The following is a 19,659-nucleotide window of genomic DNA, read 5'->3' on the forward strand; positions in this document are numbered from 1 at the left end:
AGGCAGTGTTGTCTAGTGCCTAGAGTGAAAGGGTCTGCCCTAATGAGAAGGAGCACAGGCAGCTTCAAGCCTTACTGACTTTTGGATCACAAACAGGAATAAACAACGAAGAAAAACAAACAATACTGAAATTAAATGGGAAGAAATAAACGTTGCTGCATACAAGTTCAGTTGCCTTAATAGTTCTTAGAGGAAAAATAAAGGAGATGGGCAAATGTAAGAAGCGTTCTTTCTATTCCTTAAGACCTTCCTTGATTCTTCTCCTGTATGAGTAATGGAAGGGCAAATATGTGGAAGGCTAAGAGGTCTCTTCCAGCCCTGAGGGTCTAGGATCCTTAGATAATTTGGAGTGTTTGCCTCCGTGGCTACAGAAAGTGCCAGTTGGGCAGTTTAGCTTCCAGATCTTGACGCTGTCAACTGATGAAGGAAAGAACCTGACAGTGACGGAAGGGATCATCTAAGAAATTTCAGGGCTCTAATGCTGAAAGGGAGTTTGGAGGTTGTTTAATAATGGCATATGTTTTTAGTGGGTTTTGGGATCTGAAAAAAACTGACCTTGAAATTCAACCACTTCCTCAGTTACTTTGTTTGCAAAATAAAGGAAAGAGCTACTTCGTAGGATTTTTATGAGGAATAGAAACAAATATAAAGCCCTCCTTGTAGTACCTTGCATGTGGAAGGTACTTAGTGCATGTGGCTATCATACGGCTCATTTTCATGAGGAAATGGGCTCCGGGAAGTGAGATGGACAGCCCAAAGTCACAGAACTTCTGAGTAGCAGAGCCAGGCCCTGGATTTAGACTTTTAGACTTTTGGCTCAGTTTCCTTTTTAACACCCCACAATGCAGTCTTTGTTCATTCTTTTCTTTATTAAACGAAAAAGCATGCTGCTCCCCCCTTCTTCTTTGTCCTTCTTCGTTTGTAGAGAGATAATCGGGACAGGGACTCTACAGAGGTGCAGGATAGGAGGACGTATTCTGTTGGAGAAACTTAACTGACCTGCTTATCAAAATGTCTTACCAAGCTGATGGAAAACCGGTTGATCCTGGATCCAGCTCTGGCTGTAAGCAGTGAGAAATGTACTTTGAGCTCCTCCACTCCCTCCCCCCTTATTTCCTACTGTGCCCTCAGGCTCTGGTTGGCCAAGACTTGTGAGTGGACGAGGCTGATTTGAGCCAGGATCCTATTGGCCAGCTCTGTTTCCTCCCAACTGGGAGCTGCTGAGAGGAAAATGGCTGGTTGGCCTTTGGGATGTTTCTGTAATCTGCAGAGGGAAGAAGGGAGGAGGGGGTGAAACTGGAAGGTCCAAGGCCGAGAGTCTGACGTCAGCAAAAAAATGCAAGTGTGTGGGAATCCTTGGCTCTCCTGTTGCCGAATTCTGTGCAGAGATTGCCCTGGATGGATAGAGTTGGCAGCACTTAACCCACTCTTCTTCCTGAGTCTCCATCAGGGACTGCTGTATCCTGTGCTGACCAGGATGGCTGCCAGATCCCTCTTCACCGTGACACCCTGTGCCCTGGACCTTTACCTGCCTTTCTCAATAGTATTTTATATTTTCCTACTCCCGTTCCCAGAAGGCTTTATTTCTGTTAGGAGACAGTAAATAAATGAAACCAGCTGATCTTTGCTAACTAGTTTGATTTCTCATTGTATCCTTCTCAGGTGACATAATGCCTGAACATAGGTAAGAGAAGCATGTCTATGTGCAGAAGGCTCTACGTGACTCCGGGCATGGGCAGTTCGGGCAGCGTGGTACCTATAACAGGCAGCATTTGCTAGGCACACACTGACTCTCTCTGACCTCTGCTTTTTCTAGTAGGCACTGTGCTAGGTGCTGGCATAAGACACAAACTCTGGCTTATGGAAGAATTCAGTTTGGAAGGGAGTTGGGCATATTCGAATAGTCATTATGATATTGGGTGTGCTCTGGAGCAGACCATTTGTGTAGGGTCCTATGTAAGGTCAGCTGGGCAGATCCATTAGACATGTTAGGGAGATTGCAGAGCCTCAGTCCAGACCTGCATGGTAGCAGTGGGGGGGCCTGCCCTTTAGTTGTCTATAGAATCAGAATCATGTGGAAAGCGGATACTGTGGTGGAGGCAGAACTCTTCAGGGGAGTTTATGTTGGAACAAGCATAACCTGTGTCTAAGAGGAATTTTTTTTGGTGGAGCAGAAGCCTTGATAGCATTGTTGAGTCACATCCAGGGGTGGGGACGATCTTCACATGCTTTCACCCAGTTCTGGTGTGGCATAGTGGCAAGAACTCTGGGGAATAATATGACGTAGGTTGAAGTCTTCAGTTTTCTTACCTAGAGCTAGAACAATTATAACTTTACTGAGCACCTACCATGTGCAAGGAGGGTATGGGAATCAGGCGTATAGACTCCTTTCCTGATCCCAAAAGACCATAGTCAAGGTTCGGGGCAAAGGCTGCATGGCCTAAAGAGGAGGAAGGATAAGCAATTCAGTAATTACTATTAAAACAACTTAATGGCAGGAACCAAGTTACCTGTAATTACTTTTTTTAAATAGGTATTCTATAGCTCCTTGCTTGGAGCTAGATACTTAGCAAAGCCCTTGGTAAATAGTAGTTGACTAAGATTTGTCATTGAAAGGAAATCCGCTTCTGAGGGTCTTGGTGAAGTGCGTTGCATCATTTGAGAACAGAAACTCCCTCAGCTCTTATATGTGTCTGTAGTGCTTTAGGATCCTTGGAGGGAAATGGTGAACTAAATGCAGATGCCATCATTAGTCCGGCCATGCCATTGGGAAACCTTTGTCCCATCATGAGATGTGACATGCCTATGACTTCAGTCTAGGCCACTTTGGGGTAGAGGTGAGTATCTTGAACCATGAGTCAGAAGGCCTGGCTTCCACTCCCACTTCTGCCGTTGCCAGCTGGGTGAATCTGGGGGAGTTGGCCTTGCAGTTGCTGCGTAAAGGGAATTACATCTACCCTACATTAATATAGTAGTACCCCTTTATCCACAGTTTCATTTTCTGAGGTTTCAGTTACACGCAGTCACCTGCAGTCCAGAAGCAAGATGATCCTTCTTTTGATGTACCATCAGGTCAGTACTGGCCTAGTGCCGCATCACAAGGTCTGTGTCATTCACCTCACTGTTTCATCTCATCAATAGGCGTCTTATCATCTCACATCATGGCAAGAAGAAGAAAGGTAAGAGAGACCACATTCATGTAACTTTGAGTATAGTCTATTGTTATAATTGTTCTATATTATTATCAGTTATTATTGTTCATCTCTTACTGTGCCTAATTGATAAACTTTGTCATAGGTGTGTATGTATAGGAAAAAACATGGTATGTGTAGGGTTTGGTACTGTCTGTAGCTTCAGGCATCCACTGGGAGTCATGCCAATATATCCCCTATGGATAAGGGGGGGGGGGGCATATGGAACAGAAAATCTCCAAAGCAGAGCTTAAAGGATAATGTGTTCCTATCCACAAAGGTACCCTACTCAGAAGCATTCACCCTCTAAAGTATCCCTGCTCTATAGATGAAGTAATGAGGTCTAGAAATGCTAAATGACTTGCAGATTATGTTTTGAGCTGATCATATCTTTGTTTCAGAGAAAGAGATCTTTGCTCAAATGTCACCTTCTCTGTGTTTAAAATTGCCCCTTGCTCCTCCCTCTGCACACACCCCAAAATAAGGCACATACTTCATATATATATATTATATATCAATGTAACGAATCATGTATACAGAGATGGCTTGCCTGCTGGACATTGCCTGAGGGGGCATTTCAGAAGCAGAGGAAAGAGGTGTGGTGTAGTGATTAAAGTTGGCCCTAGACATTTGAGCCATCAGCTCTGTCTTCTGGCTGAGGAGGGATTCTGCCAAATAAATGGATCTTGGAAGCTTGCTTAGCTGGTTTCAGCTTCTAGGTCAAGAGTAAAGCTAGTAGTAGGTAATGTTTGGAAAAAGAGATCTGAGAAATAGGGCTCTTGGGTTCTTTTGCTTTTACACTTGGTCCTGGGTTCTGTCATACTGGTGGTGGCCAAGAGGATCCTGGGGACTCAGCTTCCTTGGAGTGAATTTTCCTATAGGCTTGTCCAGTTAGGAACAAGGCTACTGTATTAAAGCTTCAGGTTTATGCAAGATGTAATGATTAATGAAAGAGGGATTATTTACTTATAAAAGGATTCTGGGCATTTGTGTGCTGTGGATGACAAAACCCTGGACTAAGCCTTAGCAGCCCTAGGTTCCAGTCTCGGCTTTGCAGCTAATTTTCTGGGTGATCTTTGGTCAGGCACTATACTTCCTTAAAGCTCTAGGTTTTAAGAATCATGTAAGATTGCAGCTTTAAGTCTTGAAAGCCTATAAAGGAAGGAAGGAAATTACTGTTAGCATTTATTAGGTGACTCCTAAGAGCCAGCTACAGTGGAAGATGTTTTCATCAGGAAAATCAGCTCATTTAGCCTTCACAACCATTGGAACCATTTTACGACCATTTTATAGATGAGGGAATGAGGCTCAGGGATTTGTCTTCAGAGGGTCGGTAATGTTTTCAGGGTTCTGGGTCTACTGCGTGGGCTCCTACCTTAGATGTGGGTCTTTGCCCTCAAGAGACTTCCAGGTAACCCCACCCTGGCTCCTCCTTGGTTCAGCGCTGCTTGTCCTAGCATGATTCTCTACTGAACTTTAAGGTGAAAAAGTAAATTGTTTTTGTTATTCAGTGGCATTAAAAGGGGGATCATGAAACACAGCAGTCCTAAGCAGTGTTTTCTGTGTCAGCAGCCTGCAAGGCATATATTAGAGTGGTCCCAAGATCTTAGCTTTGTCCAAACACAGCGGGTCTCAACATTTGACCTGTCGACCTCTTCTTCTTGAAACTCTTCTCTCTTGGCTTCTATGACACACTCTCCCATGTGTCTTTGTATCACTCTGTTCCTTCTTGGTCTCTTTTGGCACAGGCACCTCTTCCACCCCTTATATGTTAAGGTATCTTACGAGTCTGCCTCTTCTTTACTTCTCACTCAGCATTTTCTCCCTGGGTGATAGCATTCATTCCCAAGGTTTCAACTCCACCAATTGCCTGTTAATTCCTGCATCTCTATCTTTGGCTCCGATTTCTCCCTTGAGCTTCCAGCTCCTCTATTCAAAATATGCTTGATGGAGCACCTGGCTGGCTCAGTTCTGGTACAGCCCACAACTCTTGGTCTCGGGGTTGTGAGTTCAAGCCCCACATTGAGTGTGGAGATTAATTAAAAATAAATCTTAAAAAAAATCTACTTGATGGGTGTGTCCACCTGGATGATCTAAACAAACTTTAGCTAGACTTCTAGCTTCAGACTTGTACTTTTAGCTTAATTTGTAAAGTCACCTCCATTTTTTCCTCATCAAATCTACTTTTATTCACTCTCCCTAGTAACTATTTCCACTCTCTTCTTGATTGCCAAGCATGGGACCTGAGCATCTTTCTCGGGATTTTTTTTCTTCACTCACCCCTATATACCACCAGTTAAGGAAAGCCGATATTAACTCTCCTATTACCACTGTTTCTGTTCAGTTTCTAGTCATCTCTGACCTCAGCTAGCTACAGCCTCCTGTTATCCCTGCCTCTGGTTTCGTCCCCATTCGAATCTGGCCTCCAGTGACCCTCCACAGTAATCTCTCTGAAGCACATATCTTACCCTCATCTCCTGCTTAAATCCTTCCATTGCCGTCAATAGCCTTCAGGGTAACATTTGCATCTGCAGATGTGGTATATGTACGTGAAGGTGCTTTCTGCTCTGCCTTCTGCATATCTTTGCCTTCTCCTTTATGCTGTGTAACAGCAGTCTGCTCATAGTTCCTTGTGTTCATTAGCTAAATGATAGTGAAATAGCAAATGTGAGACCCACTGGACTAGAAGTATCCCAGACTCAAAACTTCTAGAATAGGATATCAGGGAATGAACTTAGCTAGGGAGACTTAAAGTTTCTCTGAGGGTATGTGTAACCCCAGTGACTTTTCTGCTCTTGATTCCGAGTCCCAGCACTGTCCTGAGATTCAAGAGACTTAGACCTAGTCTTGAATCTGTCATTTAGGGCAACTCCCACCCCATTTCTAGTCCAGAATCAGTAGGTGAGCAAGGCAGTTAGGAGAATGGGCTCTGGAGCCCAGGCTGCCTGATTGGAAAGGACTTCAGCAGCTGGCTCAGTTCTGACTCAGCTCCTTTTCAGTCCTTAGTGGTGGGATTAAATTATGACTGAATAACTCAGTCTTCCCTGTCTATGGAATGGGCAGGAATAATGCTTGCCTCCAGCAAGTTTCCAAAGAGTGGAAGATCCAAAGAAGAAAGAGAAAGAACAGAGGTGAAAGAAGACCTAATGGGTATTCCCCATCCCATTTTGCCTCCTCCACCTAGATGCTTTTACACATAGCATCCCAGAGCCCTCATCTTGTTCCTAGGACCCTGGGACAACTATGCTATCCCTTCTTGCTGCTGACTTGATTCCATTGTCCCAAGTTCTATCTTGAGGATCCAAGAACCTCTGTGCTGAGGTTTGATTGATGGTGATGATGTCACCCCTTTGGGAACATCTGCTTGACAGTCACTGTTCCTGGACAGAGTTGCCCTAAGAAGTAATGCCCTTGGTGGCAGAACATTGAGTCCTCTTCAGTTCTGATCATGAGAGCCTGTCTTGGGCAATAGTCCGGCACTTGGAAGCACTCCAGCTGAGTTGAGTCCCCGGCCACTCGCCTGGTTCGTGCTAGATTTCCCCACATACAATAGACAGAGGGAGATACTTCCATCATTCTAGACATGCTCATTTTCATCTGTTTACTTGCTAAGAGGAGATATTTAAACTTAGCACCTAATTTCTGAAGAAGCTATCAAAAATAGAAGGTTCAGAGTTAGGACATTCTGGGACATGGCTTCACCTTAGCTCCACGCTGCTGCCATCCTCTACTTCCTCGGTTTTTTCCATATTTCTCTAAGTGCTGTTTTAAATTTTTGTAGCTCTATGGAAAGAAATTGGCAAGCCTTACAGATCCATTTCTTTTGGTCCTAATCCTAGGCAGAGCCATATCCTGGAGTTAGGTAGAATCAGAGCAGAGACAGCATTAAGGCTCACTTAATAAGTCTCCTCGCTCTCTGTCTGCACCGAAGTTCCTCACAGTGTGGCCCAAATAACACCTGTCATGATAGTCATCTTGAGGGTTGGGGCAAGTTGTTAAAAATGCTTCCCTGTTTTATTGAATCAGTCTCTGGAAGGTAGTCTAGCAGTAAGTGTTACAAGCTTATCAGGTGATTCTTATGTTTACCCAAGTTGGAGTATCATGGTGTTAGAAGTTGGACTTTTAGTCTGGGATGGCCTAGAATGGGGTCCTGAAGTATGGACCAGAGGTGACCTGACTGAGTGCAAGTCGGGAAGGTGCTTGGGTTCAGCAGTAAACATCTCACTTAAATATCAGGTTTTCCTGAGTGGCATGTTCTTTAAGGCTATGATGAGAATGGAGGAGGATATGGGGGCATCCACCAGCCATCCTGCTTAGAAGGTAGAGAGCACTGAAATGGCAACCCATCTCTCCCTGCTCCCATCCCCAAATGTGAGGTTAGTCAGATAGGTCTGATCAAAACATACACCATTCTAACCTTAGCTTCATTTTTTCAACAAATATTTATTGAGCACCTTCTATGCATCAGGCGCTGTTATTGGTGCTTGGGATACATTCACGAATAAAGCAAATATCCTGACTCTTGTGGGGTTTACATGCCAGAAGTAAGAAATAGAAAATAACAATATACATAATAAAGTCAATTATATGTTAGAAGGTAATAGACGCAAGAGAAGAAAATAAAGAGTAGAGCAGGGTCAAGGGGCTGGGTGGGGGAAGTGTCTGTACTAAATAGGGTGATCAGGTAGGCCTCCTGGGCAAAGAGCACCTGTCTAGGGAAATGTACACCAGCACAGAGAACAGATAGTACAAAGGCCCTGGTGTGGAGAGCAGATCTGGTACAGCCTTAAGTCTAGGGCTCAAGGTCTTAAACCGTTTTCCTAGAAAACTTAGTCCTATGACCCTGTTTCCATTTGGGTGTCAGGCCCTAAAAGAAATGTGCTCTTTAAAATTTTTTTTTTTTTAACATTTATTTATTTTTGAGAGACAGAGCAAGACAGAGCATGAGTCCAGGAGGGGCAGAGAGAGGGGGATACACAGAATCCAAAGCAGGCCCCAAGCTCTGAGCTGTCAGCACAGAGCCTGACGCAGGGCACGAACTAATGGACTGCAAAATCATGACCTGAGCCAAAGTGGCTGCTTAACCGACTGAGCCACCTAGGCGTCCCAGAAATGTGCTTGCTCTCTTAGAAGATGTGCTAAACAGTTGAATTAGAGAAGGTTAATGCTGGACTGAAGTTTAGGTACATTCCCTTCTCTTTAATGCAAATACTGGGAAGTTAAGTGCCATTGAAAGCCTGGCAGAGGGGCGCCTGGGTGGCGCAGTCGGTTAAGCGTCCGACTTCAGCCAGGTCACGATCTCGCGGTCCGTGAGTTCGAGCCCCGCGTCGGGCTCTGGGCTGAAGGCTCGGAGCCTGGAGCCTGTTTCCGATCTGTGTCTCCCTCTCTCTCTGCCCCTCCCCCGTTCATGCTCTGTCTCTCTCTGTCCCAAAAATAAAATAAAAAACGTTGAAAAAAAAAAAAAAAAAAGAAAGCCTGGCAGAGATGGGACTAGAGTATAGGCCCCCTTCCTGTTCGCCATTGTTAGACTTTTCTAGACAGCTTTGTTTAAGACTAACCCTCCAGAAGAACAAGTCAGGACAGAGCCTGAGGAGTCAAAGTAGGCTGGTTCATGTTGGGGGCTGTAGAAGGGGTGGGCTCTGAGGACTTCATCTACCCCAAAGTTTCTGGGCCCCTTTGTTTTTCCCTCTGCCTAGTTTCCCTGCCCCCCAGGGCCATCACTAACCATATCTCCCTCTTCTTTGCCACTAATGGTGGAAAGCTTAAGAGAGTAGCTGTCAAGCAGAGTGATGTTTCTAGAAGACAATATACAGTTTATCAATATTGAATTTTGTAGCTCGCCTCTGCCACTACTATTGTAGGAAGCCGGCCGGGCTTGGCAATGTTATTTGATAATAGAATAATCATCATTTATATCGCAGCTCTGGAGAGCTTCTGCTACTGACAGTGGCTTGGTGCCTGGGTGTTAGAGAGGTAAAACAGGCTCCAGAAGGGAAAGTGAACCGGGTTGAAATCCTTGACCCTGGAAAGCTAGACTTTGGCCTCTGTCACTGACCACTGAGAGGGGGTAATTTAACAAAGATGGCACCCAATAAAAGCAGCCCCAAAATGCTTTCTTTAAAAATGTGTCCTATGAGAACATCTAAGTTTACCTCTGGCTGTCTAGTTGGGTAATTGACTCTACTTTGTCCTCCCTTTATTAGATGGTCCCTCAGCTGGAGGTGTAGCTAGCAGGTGGACAGTGGGTCACACTCAAGTGGCTCTGTCAGCCCAGGGCCAAAGGGTTATCCTGTCAGAAACATGGGAAGAAAGGAGGAATTGGGGTTAGTGGGCGTGTTCATAGACTTTTAGAGCTCCAAAGGAAGGACCTTATCATTCCTGGATATTTTTTTTTTAATGTTTATTCATTTATTTTGAGAGAGAGAGAGAGAGTGTGTGTGTGCATGTGCCACCCAGGTGCCCCATTCTCAGATATTTGGATGTAAATCTTTTTTGGCAAATCAAACTTGTATTTCACAGCTATTCTCTCTTTAAAATGGGGGTGGTGAGTATCTTGTGAAGAGTGTCATCAGTCTTGTGAAGTTGTTGGGGCCGGGGTGGGTGTGAAGTGGGATGGATTTCACATATAGGACCCAGAAGGCAAAAGCAATTCAGTAATGTTCTTCGACATTTGAAATAAGCTGGACTCCACCTTTCTCCATTGTTTCCAGTTCCCTGAAGGGCCTTGCAAGAAAAGAGGGGCTCACACTGTAGCAGGAGGGTGGATGTTCAGAAGCTCAAGGAGGCTGTGGGTCCTGGAAGGTCTCTGAAGCTGGCTCCAGGGTCTCCTCACTAGTGAGTCATGTATCCCTGCAACTTGAAGACAGCCTGCCCTCTCAAAGACTCTGATGGAGAAGTTAAGTGACCTCAGGGACTCCATATGCCAAAGTGAGAAGGAGAGACAAAGGGAACGTTGCTAAGAATACAGTAGGAAATGTCCCAGGAGGCATTTGGGGTTTCTTGACCAGAATAAGGTTAAGGTCATGAGAGAGTAGAATCTTTGGGTTGAAAGCAATAGTATATGGGGGCAGGGGGAGCAGGGACAGGGCACCCTAGAAGACAAGTTCTGAATCCAGGGTATCAGGAGCACTTGGGAGCTTTTGTAAAACACAAACTCCTGCCCCCATCCCCACTTCCACAGAAAGATAGGTTAGACTCTCCAGAGGCAGGGAAATGCTGCAGGGTTCCAAAGGTGGGGGTGAAGAGAGGGGGCAACGGGGGAAAAAGACTAGGCCTGGGCCTTAGTCAACAGAGAGAAGGAGTCTGGGTGAAGCTCTTTAAGAGCATATGTAACTGATAAATCCTATGTCGGGCTGGTCCTAGAGTTTTAAGTCCTCTCCTATTCTAAAGGTCAGGAAATTCTGGTCCTAATGTCAGTGCTGTCATCTAGTGGCTCTGTGATCTTAAGCAAATCACTTCACCTTTCTGAGTCTCAGTTGCTTCTGTTGTAAAATTAAGGAATGGTTGCTAAGGTCTCTTTCCAGCTCTGAAAGTGTAAGTCTATGGTGCTAAAGATTGTTATGGCTTCTCCATCATGAGCTGGTGTATCACATTCAGAAGACCAGAGCCTAGGTGCTCTTCCTTTCTTTGTGGACTGTTGGGATTCAGCTGACCTGGGACCAGCGAGTCTGTCTGCCAGCTTCCAGGCCAGAGCCATGCCTAATTACTTGATAGAGCTTTCCCCAAAGTGGAGCACTGCTTCTGTGTGAATAGAATTAATTAAATTAGAAAATATAAAATGAGGGTTCCATGGCCCAATGAATTTGAGTATCTGGGTTAAACACATTTAACATTTTCTTTTTTCTCAGGACTTTTCAGAGCATCAACGAACCAATATGCATTTTGAATCTCTTAAAGGGGGAATAAACAGAATTTCCCAAACAAATTTGATCGTGGGATCCACTTTTCTAAGGAGCAACCCTTAAAAACAGCAACAACTCCAAGTTAGATGGTCCTTACTCCCTTTTTCCCCAAATTCTTGACCTTCAAGATGGGAAGGAGTGTTTCCACTCTTCCTCCTCTGGAATCCCAAAGGCAGTCAGTCTTTTGTCACAGTCTCCCTAGCGCAGCCTTGCAGGCAGTGCCAATGATTTTTGCTAATTGCTATTGAATTCCCATTGAATTGACACCCCTCACAGTTCCCCATGTCAGTCCCCCATGCCTCCCTGCAGCAGATGCTCACAGATTGCCCCCTTTACCTCAATATCTGAGAGGTAGAGACAGACAAGTCAACATGGGCTCCTCTGAGCCCAGAGCTTCCTCTTGGTGGCTTGGTCTGAGGATCACTGTGGCTGGATTGACAGGTAGTAGCTGTTGATTCTCTGGTTTGGGGTTAATTTTCTATAAGAGACAGGAAGAAAGCTGCCGGAGTCCCTCACCTTAGGAATATATACGTCCTGGGATGGAAAGGTAAGCTTGGTGAGAAGAATTGGCTCTGTCTTATTTGGGCAGGAAAGGTGGGTTGCTCTCCTTTGGACTCCGTTTTTACACCCCATTTTCCGTGTTCATGTCTCATCACTCTGCCCTCTTTCTCCTTCATCCTTCTTGGGTTCTTTTCATCTTCCCCCTGCTCTTCCAAGCAGACTGGCTCTCCTTCCTCTTCCCCCATCCCAATCTCCCAATCCCCTCATCACACCCCCGCTGCCCTCCCAGCCTGGCAGCGTGCCCTGTAGGAATGTTAATTAGCATTCACGATTTAATTAATTCAGTAGCTAATTAATGACGGGGGGTGGAGAGCTGGGGTGCCGGGGAGCTGGGGGCTGGAGGTGGCAAGGAGAAAGCGGAGGCTGCAGAAGGCATCGCAGATGGCTGTGTGGTGGCTGGCACAGTGCCCACCGCCATGGATGCAAACACTCACACGCACGCACACGTACGTACACACACACATACACACACACACACACACACACACACGCACGCACACCAAAAAAAGGAAAGGGTGATCGAGGAATAAAATCAAAAGCAGGGAGAGAAGGGCACAGGGGCCCTGGGAACTGGGGGTGGGGAAGGCTCTAGATCTATTTGAATCTGCTCCGGAAGTGGAAGAGGAGAAAAAAAAAAGAAACCACCACAGGCGCAGAGAGAAGAGAGCTCTCCCGATACCCCACCCCACCCCCACCCCACCCCAGCCACCCCTCCTCCCTGGCATGGGATTCATGGGCACCAGCTGAGGACAGGGTCCCCTCCCTCTGCTTGCCATAAATATTGGCACCGAGGACCCAGACTCAGAAGGACAGGACATTCCCAAAGAAAAAAAAATTTTTTAAGTTGCTTTTTAAAATATACATGTATATATATTTTTAAAACATTGCACCCGTTTTGGTATGAGGGCGAAGGCGAGTGAAAGAAGGTGGCTGAGCCAGGAGGAGAGAGCACAGATGGCTTGGTGGTGGTATGGTGTGGTGAGTTGTGGGGAGGAGAGGGGGTCTGGCAGAGGTTGGGGGTGGGCGGAATGAGGACCCTGTTTTCTTCTTTTCGGTTTGCTGTGGATGAAGGAGGGAGAGAGAAAGAGAAAGGGGGTGGGGAGAGAAGCGAGACAGATGGCAGAGTGGAGAGGCGGCAGCCAGTGCCGGCACTGCCCAGCCTGGGCGGACCCAGCTCCCCCCCCTGCCAGCTTTCCAAATGCCACCCTTCCCCCATCCTCCCCTCACCCCATCCCCCCAGCTTGGCACTGATCTCCGAGAGAGAGGGAGAGAGGCTGGGCAAAGAGCATCTGTTCCCTCCATTCTCCCAGCTCTATCGGCTGCCAACCTAGGGCCATCGCCTGCCTCCATCACCCCTCCGCCCGCCTGCCCGCCCGCCTACCCACCCAATCCCAAACGGGTGCTGGATCAGGTGCCGAATCTGGCTGCCTCCTCGGGTATACCCGTCACTGTGCATTGCTGTGTGTCTGCCACCGCTGCCTGGCACTCATGGGGCCGTGTGTATGTGTGTGTGTGTGTGCGCATGTACATGTACGCATAAACGCGTGCTGTATGTGAGCCTCCTGGGCATGGGTGGGGGTTGGCACTGCGGTTGCCAATCTAGTGTCCAACCAGAAGGACAGGGGGATGGAGTGGAAGGAGGGGAGAGGGTTGAGGCCTGGGAGGGCAGAAGAGGGTGCATGAGTTGCTTCAGGCTGCCTGCTTACACGCATTGGCACTGCAGCTGCCACCCTTGTGCCCGCGGAGATGGGAGGAAGCGAATGGGGAGGGGGACAGCCGCAGGAGTCCTGGTGGTCTGAGAGGGAGACTCGGTACCTGGGAGCCATTGGCATCACACCCGTCAGGCTGGTGCCCCGAGCTGGGGCAGTGGGAACAGGGGCCCCAGGAGGCAGAGAGGAGGGGCAGAGATGTGTTAATGATGTTTCTGTCTCTCTGGAGCTCAGCTCTGAGAAACAGTTGGACTATGAGGTAGTTAGCCTTCTTCTAGTCTGGGAAAGTGAAGTGGTGGAAAGAGTAGCCAGGGAAGTGCCAAGAAAGTGTCTAAGAGCAGGAGAAGGGATCGTGCCACTGCTCCTTGGGGGAGCTCCTCAGGGCTGGCCTTTGTGAAAAGCACGGGGATGTGGGCGTGAAGCAATGGGTGCTGGCACTGCCCATGGAGCCTGGCAGAGGCTCTGGCATTGTGTGGAATGGAGGAGGGTAGAAGTGCCTCTTGCCAATCTGGTTGAGAAGATTGCTGTGTGCCAGGAATGAGAAGGGAGGTGAGATGGTGTGTGTGTGTGTGTGTGTGTGTGTGTGTGTGTGTGTGTGTGTGAGAGAGAGAGAGAGAGAGAGAGAGAGAGAGAGAGAGAGAGAGAGAGTGAGTGAGTTTGGGAGAACAGACTTGTTTTCTGCCAGGACCTCCTTCCTGTTCCCTCTTAGGCATGGGGAGCGGAGCGACAGACGGAGAGAGGCTTGAGGACACAAAGGAGGAAGCGTGCCATTGCCAAGACCCCAAGGAAGAAGGACAGAGAGCGCTGGCAGTCCTGTCTGGCCCCCAGCCAGTTTCCTGCTGAAGATGGCCAAATCCTCTTGCCTGGTCTGTGTATGTCACCGTGCGAGCATGGTGGGAGCGGGGGGGTGGCTTGCTTGCTGAGCTGGGATCTAGAATGGGAAGGGCACCTTTCTGTGGATCTCGTTTGGACTTTCCACTCTAACAAGTGAGGTATCTGATTTTCTCCCTGGTGCCTTCCTCTCCTCCCCCTCCCTCCACTCCACCCCTCTTTCATCTCTGTATCACCATCTGGGTCCTACTGCTTGGCACCCAACCAACTAGATGCCGCCACGCTTGGTAGTGCTGCACTGGCACGTGAACAGTGTCTCAGATCCTGGCACTGCGGCAAACCCAAAGCCGCCAAACAATGCTCACGACCGCCACTTGGCGGCAGAGGGAGAGGGGGCAGCGCACATGGGCACTCCGGGCATCAGGCGGAGCTCTGCTGGGGAGTGGCATGAGATGGCACCCTCAACAGCTTGCTGCATCGGTACTTGCCAGCCAGCCTCAAGTAGACACCCACCTCCCTCCTACCTGCCTCCAAGAAAGGGATTTAACTGCTACCACAGTCAGTGTTTGAGTAGCTATTTCAAGGGAACCTGGAGAACAGAGGGACAAGGGCATAGGCAAGAAACCAAATCCAAGGCTCCAGGCCAGTGGCCTTTACGCCTCTCTGGGCAGTGAAGACAGAGAAAATGCTAGCAGGGCAAATGAAAGCTGTAGAGAGGACAGCCAGCTATGTTGTCACAAAGCTGGTGCCAGAAGAGATTAGAAGAGAAGTAGGAAGGAGGGACCCTCAGGCCTTGCTGTTGGTTGTGGGGTGGTTTATGCCTGTATATATTTTGTCTGCCCTGTATCTTGTGATTGGCTGAGCTGTGGTTGAGATGAACCAGTTCTTCCTCCCTCATTAAAAGGCCCATATTCAGTAATAGTCCCAGGAAAATGAAGAGGTGCTCTAGGCCTAAAGAGGTAGATAAGTATAAGGAAAACAAAGGCACCTGGGACTTGTCCTTCCAGAAAGAGTGTTTGCGGAGATTTAGGAATTTCTCAATGGCACCGCAGTTAGGTAGAATTGGATAAATGTCCATGTCTTTGAAATTCACCCCTGAAAGGGAATCCACAGATCAGCAATGAACCCTCATAGAGAGGAAGGCTCCTAGAAGGAGAGTCCCCAGCATCTGTGGTGACACAGACCAGCCCTGTGCCTTCAGAGGCAGTGCCTTTGGCAGTGCCATAAAACTGCACCTTGGGCCTCAATCTGGAAGAAATTCCAATAGGTTGGGCTTTCCTTGCTTTCTGAGTAGCCAGAGGCTGTGGATTAGTAACTAGGAAGATCTTCAAGTAGAAGATTTGGCTCTGGGTAATGTTGGGGGAGGCTGGGTGGGTCCGATGGAGGAGAAGACCTGCCCAGAAGGAAATCAAATCATTACTATGTTACTGAGCTGCTTAGGGTTGGGGGGAGTTCTGGTTTCAGCATCTCTGGAAGTGGATGCGAGCTTCAGAAGAAGGGAGGTGGTTTCCACAGCAGAGGAGAAAGCAGGGAGACACTCAGCCGAATGGGTGAGTGGATGATGTTTCTTGTCTCCTGTTCAAGAACAGCCTGTTGGCAGAAGACACAGATTTCCCAGATGTTGGATGTGGGGGTGATGGCAGGGTAATGAAGCAAACATTTCCGAGGTGATGCTAGGCGCCTGGTGGGAGCCCCTGGTGTAGCAGGATAGGGCCCTGGGTGCTGGAAAGTTCCAGGCAGGTCACAGACGTATATGGGCTGAGCAGCCCAAATCAGGGGTTCTTAAACTAATCTGAAATGTGTTTCAGGAATGTGCATTTTAAGCCAGCACAGGTGACCACGATGCGGGTGAACAGAACTTTGAGAAACTGTTTTAAGAGACAGCAGTCACCTTGTAGAACAGTTACTCTAGATTGGATTTCTCTAGGCTTTTTGCATCTTTCTTCTTCCTCCCCAACCACAGGCCTGTCTTTATGCTGCCATGCATGTGGGGGGTGTGTAAATGTGTTTTGGGTAGGAGCAGCAGGAGGAATAGGATGGATTGTGAGGTCAAATCACGCAGGTTTAGCTTGTCAGAACGGTGCTTCTCCCTGGCAGTAGTTATCACAAAAGAATCCCTTAGGGAACACTTTCAAATTCTGATGGTAGGCCGCCCTTTGTTTCTGAAACTTTACCACTGAGAACCACCAGGTTAGGAGCATGGCCAGAAGACGGCTCTCTGTGGTCCAGCAAGATTTGTGTGGATTCTATGCTTGGTACAGGATGAATCCTAATTACTCTTCTTCTTGGAGACAGATCTGGGTCCTGGGTAGTGGAAGGAGGGGTCAGCAGAGTACAGGGCCTAGCCGACTGTGGATACTTAGCAAGATGCAGACGATACTGTTGTTTGAGCACTCGGTGGGAATGAGCACAGTGTGGGTCATTCTTCAAGTCCAGGTGAAAAGACATAGTACAAGGTTGAGTATCAGGGAAGGACTGTGGATGTGGGGCATGCTGAGCTCCTACAGATTACCCATTTCAGTGTTTTAGCCATTGTTTGTGTAAAAGTGTGTGTTTGCTTGGATAGGATTAAGAGTTAACCCCAGGAGGGCGCCTGTGTGGCTCAGTTGGTGGAGCATCTGACTCTTTTTTTTTTTTTTTAAGTTTATTTATTTTGAGAGGGAGAGGGAGAGAGAACATAAGCTGGGGGAGGAAGAGAGAGAGGGAGAGACAGAATCCCCAGCAGGCTTCGTGCCATCAGTGTAAAGCCCGACATGGGGCTCAGACTCACAAACAGTGAGATCATGACGTGAGCCAAGATCCAGAGTCAGAGGTTAACTGACTGAGCCAGCCAGGCACTCCACATCTGACTCTTGAACTTGGGGCCATGAGTTAGAGCTTCATGTTGGGTGTAGAGGTTACTTAAAAAAAAAAAAAAAAAAAGAGTCAATCCCAGGGCACCTTTCCCCATTACCTTCCTTCTGGTCCACATAAGCAGGTCCAGCCTGCTTCCCCATGAGTTTCTAGCCAGACAATTCTCTGGCTGGAGAGCTGCAGGAAACACCAGGTTCAGACTACTGACAGGGAATAATGCCACTTACCCCTTTGTGTGGAAGGTTGTCTGAGACCTCTGTATGATGGAGAATGACAGAATGGGACCTCACCCAATTTTATGTTCTTCCTGTATAGTCTTGCCTGGGAATCACTTCCCATCGCTCCCCAAACTTGACGAGTTACGGTCTAGGTCTTTTATGGATGTCCTCTATCTCGCTTTTCCTTCATCTGCCCTTTTCACAATGTATATAAGCTATAATCCTGCAGACTGGGTCTGTAGCCCTTCTTGTTGTAGCAAAGGTTTCCTTGGTATTTGGGGCATTTCTTCCTTAGTCCTAAATGACATCCTCACGGCTCACAAGTTTCTCACTAGTTGCTCCCAGATGGTGGTTTGAGCTTTGCACCACAGCCTAGAGAGAAAGGTTCCTCAGTGCCTACCCTTCCTATAACACAGGGTCCCAAACCAGTTTATTCCTGTGTTTCATGAGTTTTCCCTAAAGTTTCCTCCTGATTTCTCTTCTACCTCTCCCCTCCCTAGTGTCACAGTGCAGAGAAATTTAAAGTCCTTTCCCCATGGATTATAACACTTGGTCACCCTTTCTGATACTGGTTACATATCCCCCTGTTCATAAGCTTTTCAAACCCACTGTTTTTATGTGAAGAAAATGAGTATGTCCTGGAGGGTGGTTCTACTTATGTGAAGTGTAGGTGATAGGTCTGAAGGCATGTCCTTTGTGCCTCTGTGCCCATGGGGCCCTTCTTTAGGGCATGTATGTATCCCTGTAGCTCTCTCCATGGTTCTGCTGCAGTTGCTGACAGTGTGTGTGCTTGTTCCATTGGTGCAGTTATACAGACAGAGTTCTGTATTTCAGGTGCAAGTTCCTATATATATTTCTATTGGATGGAAAAATGCGTCTTAAAACAGGTTGGTGGAGGTTTGGGGGATTGGTGATCTGATTGTTAAGCCCTGAAAGTGACTAAGGAACAAATAGAAGGAATTAAGTAGATGGGTGCTACCATGGCTGGAATACTTGGCTTTCTTGGTTCTTGTGCATGCTTCTGTAAGTACACTCCAGGGGCTAGAGAGCTGGAGAAAGAATGGGTTTCTTTTAGTGGTCCTATTGCACATTCTACCCCATTTGGCTGCTGCAGCTTCAGATTTTGCCATATTCTTGCAGAAGACTTGGAGTTCTGTTCCTAGTTGAGAATGGGGTACCTTAAAGCCATCCCATAATGATTCTGGTTTAGAGCAAAAACAGCCAAGCTCATTTCCACCTCCTGTCTCCTGGTACTGATCCTAGCGGTAAGTAGGGTAGACCAGAATTTGGATGCCTTAGGACCCATGTGTGTCAGACCCTAGACCTTTGCCCCAGGCCGTGGAAGACCAATCATAGGAGCCATGGATTGAAGCTCACTTTAGGGTTGTTGGGGTGGAGCCTATACTACAATATAGCTGTTGATGTGCCAGGTGCTTGAGTTGGGTCTACTGCTCCCCAGGAGAAGCAGCACGACCTGGTGCTCACCTCTAGCATTCTGCATAGGGCCTACTGACTTCTGTCTACCAGAGTGGCCCACTGCGCATTTCTGAAGCAGGAGCACTGCTCCTGTGGACTTCTGGTCTGAGAATGGGGTTAGGGAGGAATGCTTCCGGGCACTGGGAACATGGAACGGGAAACCTAACTCCACAGTCAGCCCTGCTCTTTTGTCTCAAACTGCAGGGTTCCTGGTTAGGACAGTTGCTTAGAGTCAGTTGCTGTCTACTGCTATGCATGTACATGGTGTCTCCAGACCAGGGTATCCAGGTGTAAGGGAACATGTTTGAGGGCAAGAGGAGGAGGAGGGATATCTGGCTCTCTTAACTCCCACTAAAAATATACACAGTTCGAACTGAAGCCAACCTGTCCTGGTTGTGAACTCGTAAAATGCATGACACCACACCCCTAATCATCCCATACCAGGTGTTTGCCATGGTTTTCTTTAAAATGTTTCTTATCTTTTTTTTTTTTTTTTTTGGTTTTCAACTTTTATACACAAGTCATATTCCCTGAAAGCACAGAGTGAAAAAGCTTCTTTTCCCCACACATGTTGCTAAGAAAGTAGTTTTATACACAGAATCTCAACAAGAGAAGGTAAAGGATAGGGAAGGAGGGAGGGCGGGGTGTAAAAGAGATGCTGAGAGGTGGGAAGGTTGGCAGCAAGATTGAGACCACAGTAGGGCCTGCATTTATACCTGACATCATCAGAATGACTGGCTCTGCCCCACCCCAGTTTGCTAGAGTAGGAGCTTTTAATTTTAGAAATGGACCAGAAGTGCGATTCGCAGAACCTGTGGGCACTAGGGACTCAGCTGACTTTTCCCTCCCCCACTCTCCCCTCCCATCTTCTGGGCACATAAGCCACCGCTTTGGTATTAACCAGTTCACAGGGTGGAGT

General features: G+C 47.5%; 1 long non-coding RNA gene across 10 annotated transcripts in view; it reads left to right on the forward strand.

Annotated features, from left to right (window-relative positions):
- Positions 1–9,845: 9,845 nt before the first annotated feature.
- The window catches only part of LOC123583418, a 29,919-nt gene continuing 20,105 nt past the window's right edge, over positions 9,846–19,659 (forward strand). For 4 of the 10 annotated variants that reach the window (XR_006704854.1, XR_006704857.1, XR_006704853.1 and 1 more), the window contains exon 1: positions 13,922–14,234. This is a non-coding gene — a long non-coding RNA (uncharacterized LOC123583418). The other 6 variants (XR_006704861.1, XR_006704858.1, XR_006704856.1 and 3 more) reach the window with 6 other exon arrangements.

Source organism: Leopardus geoffroyi, chromosome B3 (genome assembly GCF_018350155.1).
Source record: "Leopardus geoffroyi isolate Oge1 chromosome B3, O.geoffroyi_Oge1_pat1.0, whole genome shotgun sequence".
In the NCBI taxonomy this organism is placed as follows: Eukaryota; Metazoa; Chordata; class Mammalia; order Carnivora; family Felidae; genus Leopardus; species Leopardus geoffroyi.